Source organism: Myotis brandtii, unplaced genomic scaffold (genome assembly GCF_000412655.1).
Source record: "Myotis brandtii unplaced genomic scaffold, ASM41265v1 scaffold144, whole genome shotgun sequence".
NCBI classification, from domain to species: domain Eukaryota; kingdom Metazoa; phylum Chordata; class Mammalia; order Chiroptera; family Vespertilionidae; genus Myotis; species Myotis brandtii.
In genome coordinates this window covers 832172-835718 of record NW_005355159.1, presented here as the reverse complement: position 1 = coordinate 835718, position 3547 = coordinate 832172, and the positions used below count along the sequence as shown (strand labels likewise).

The window sequence follows — 3547 nt, the reverse complement described above, 5'->3', positions numbered from 1 at the left end:
AAGACATGGAGATGGCGTGTGTGTGTGTGTGTGTGTGTGTGTGTGTGTGTGTGTGTATGTGTGTGTGTGGTGAGGGCTGGAGATGCATGGTGAAATGGGCTCTGCATCCTGGCAGGGACAGGAAAAGGGCAGAGCCAAATATTTCCTTCCCAATACTCCCAGGGGTAGAGCAGTGGGAACACCCAAAGTTCTGTGGCCTTGTCCAGGTGACCCACGGGGTATTGTATCTCTACTCTTACCCGTAAAACCATGGTTGTTTCTGATCCAGTCTGGGCGGGGTGGGGCAGGTGGCAGTCAGGTGAGGCGTGTCATTGTTACAGGAAAACCAGACAAGAACCAAACAGCGCTCTGAGAGTTTGGAGTTACACTTTATTTACCGCGGCGGGCTTAGGGAAATGAATCCAAATTCTAAGCAAAGCTACAAGCAGAACTTCCCTTTTTATAGAAGAGCCAGCCCTTTGTGTGCTTGCTGGTGGCGGCCTTGAAAACTACACAGTTCTATCCAATTAAAAAATGCACCTGGCATGGCATTGGGTGTATCTAGTCTCTGGCCTACAAGGTCAGATAGCTAAGTTTATCTCCCCCACTATTCAAGCAGGCTAGAAAGCAAAGTTACTTTTTCAGAATAAGAGGCCGTCCAAAGAATAGCAGAGAATTCCAAACAGTAGTTTTACAGAATAGGGGTTTTCCTTCACATCATGAGCATCTCTGTTTCCAGTGGTGAGCGGGCTGTCGGCGTGCGGATGATTTGGCACGGCGCTCCGGTAAGGGACTGTGGCTGTGTCAGTGTGTTATGATGCCATCTCGTACCAACCTGGCTACTGGAATCCCCAGTAGGAAAGTGAAAAACCCAAGACTCTCCAGCACAGAGGATGGCTACGTTGACCTCCAGCTTAAGAAAAGCCCTCCTAAGATTCCATGTAAGGCCATTGCGCTTGCCAGGTACTGTTTTTGATAGGCTCCCTCCTGCTATATCTGCAAAGGGGGAGAAGACCAGGCCATTCCTGTTCTGATCATTGGCACCCCGGTGTTCATGCGCATTGCTTACTGTGCATCCAAAGGCTCCCGGGGTTACTCCTATGATGACATTCCAGACTTTGATGACTAGCACCTACTTCAGCCCGGAGGAGCAGTCAGATGGGTCTGAGCTCAGCTTTAAGATACTGAGCAGAAACCATAGCTCAGGGCTAAGGAATTCTGCAGGTTGCAGATGCTTAACAAAACAATGGCCATGTTTTATGGGCCCACCCTAAGAGCTTACATTAGCTAATTAGGACATGCTCTCTATTTCATCTCCTGGCCCTGACTAAAAGCTGACAAGTTTTTCCACGTGAACCTGTATCATGGAAGAATAGCAATGTTAACTGGAGAAAGTGGGTGGTGATTCTGCAGTGAGAAGTGTTGCTGCCACCACCCTTTTTAGAGTCTAGCATTTCTCTTAAATTGTTTTTATTATCAGTTTGTTCTTGTGGTAAATGGAAGAATGCAGTATGTAAAAACAACAACAACAACAACAACATGGTTGTTCTAATAAAAATGCAACTTTTCGCCCCAGCCGGTTTGGTGCAGTGGATAGAGTGACGGTCTGCGGACTGAAGGGTCCCGGGCTCGATTCTGGTCAGGGCACATGCCCAGGTTGTGGGCTCGATCCCCAGTAGGGGCGTGCAGGAGGCAGCTGATGGATAGTTATCTCTCATCATTGATGTTTCTATCTCTCCCTCTCCCTTCTTCTCTGAAATCAGTAAGAAAAATACATATAAAAAATGCAACTTTTCCACTCTGCCTCGGGCATCATGTAAAATTGAGGTTTTAACTGTGGTTTCCTGTGCCTGTTGTCCACGACTGTGTACCCCCAGGGTATGGGCACCCAATTTGAGATGCCCAGAACCAGGGTATCTAGAAGGGAGAGCAGGCAGAATGCACTGCAGCCCTGAGCAGAGACCCCCGACTCTCAGGGAGTGGCCCTGGGGCTCTGAGGGGAAGGTTCCCACCACTATCAGGTGACAGGACCTTCACGGACTGTGTCCTGACACTGGCATGTGCCCATCTTCCTGCAGGGGGTGTGCAGAAGCAGGCATCCCAGCCTGGCCCTCAGTGAGAGCAGTTGTGTAGCTTATGTGCTGTGTTTGAATTGGCCACTTACTGGCTGTGGGACCTCGGGCCTGAGGCTCCTCAGGTCTTGTGACTGTGAGCGGCAGTTTTCCCAGAAAAAGAGGCTGGTAACAGCATTCACCTCACAGGGTGGGGGTTGGGGAAGAGGGAACAGTGCATGAGATAATGCTGATAGGGGACTGACACAGTGGCTGCTTCACAGCTGGTGCTCAATAAATGACAGTGCGAGAGGCTAGATCTGTTTATGGAAGATACCGAAATAAAAGCCTGTAAAAAAACGGACTGGGATGGACAGCCTAGAGCAGTGCTTCTCCTACTTTAATGTAAACAGGAATCACCAGGGATCTTGTTGAAACCGGTGTGGCTCAGTGGTTGAGGGTGGACCTATAACCCAGGAGATCACAGTTCAATTCCCGGTCAGGGCGCATGCCTGGGTTGCAGGCTCCATCCCCAGTGTGGAGTGTGCAGGAGGCAGCTGATCAATGATTCTCTCTCTCTCCCTCTCCCTTCCTCTCTGAGATTAATAAAAATATATTAAAAATAAATAAATGCAGGTTCTGATTCAGCAGGTCGGGGCTGGGCCTGGGATGCCACCTTTCCAAGAGAATGCCACTCAAGTAGCAAAGGAGCATGAAATCAACTAGGCAGAGTACAAAACACAAGTCGGTTCTATTTTGTTAAACAACAAAACAAAAACAAAAAACAACCCTCTAATTTCTCAAGATATGAAGTAAGAACAATGAAAAGCCTGGGGGGTCTGATTCAGCAGGTCGGGGCTGGGCCTGGGATGCCACCTTTCCAAGAGAATGCCACTCAAGTAGCAAAGGAGCATGAAATCAACTAGGCAGAGTACAAAACACAAGTCGGTTCTATTTTGTTAAACAACAAAAAAAAAACAAAAAACAACCCTCTAATTTCTCAAGATATGAAGTAAGAACAATGAAAGGCGGGGGGGGGGGGGGCGGCATTTTGTGGAGAAACCTGCCACCCCTGCTGGGGCCTCACCTCCTCTTCAGGGACCTGGAGAGAGGTCCCTGCTGCCACCAGGGACCACCAGGCGGAACCACTGGCAGACCCTCCCTCCAGCCGCGGGCCTTACAGGTGAAGAGGAGAAGAAGGAGCTGGATTTTAGAGTCACCGTTCGCTGTGCATACTCCCCCTCACTGTTGCCAGACTTTCTGAGAACGGTGGCCCCAGGCTGCTCGCAGCAGCAGTGACTTGGCTGGGACAGCTCCTCACTCCCCACCGTTGGGCACCATCCAGCTTTCCCATGTTTGCCGGTCTAACTGGCGCAAGCGAAATCATTCTCGTTTGAACTTGTATGTTTCGGATCATGAATGAATCTGGCCATCTTTTCATACGCTTCCCGGGGCTTCTGTGCCTTAAGAGCCTGCCCAGGCCCCGAGGATGGGGCCTGCCGGAGGCCTTGCACACA

At 49.9% G+C, this 3547-nt stretch overlaps 1 pseudogene; it reads left to right on the top strand.

The window, feature by feature from the left end:
* The first annotated feature begins 702 nt into the window (after positions 1-702).
* Positions 703-1137, top strand: LOC102239884 (annotated as a pseudogene).
* The last annotated feature ends 2410 nt before the right edge of the window (positions 1138-3547 follow it).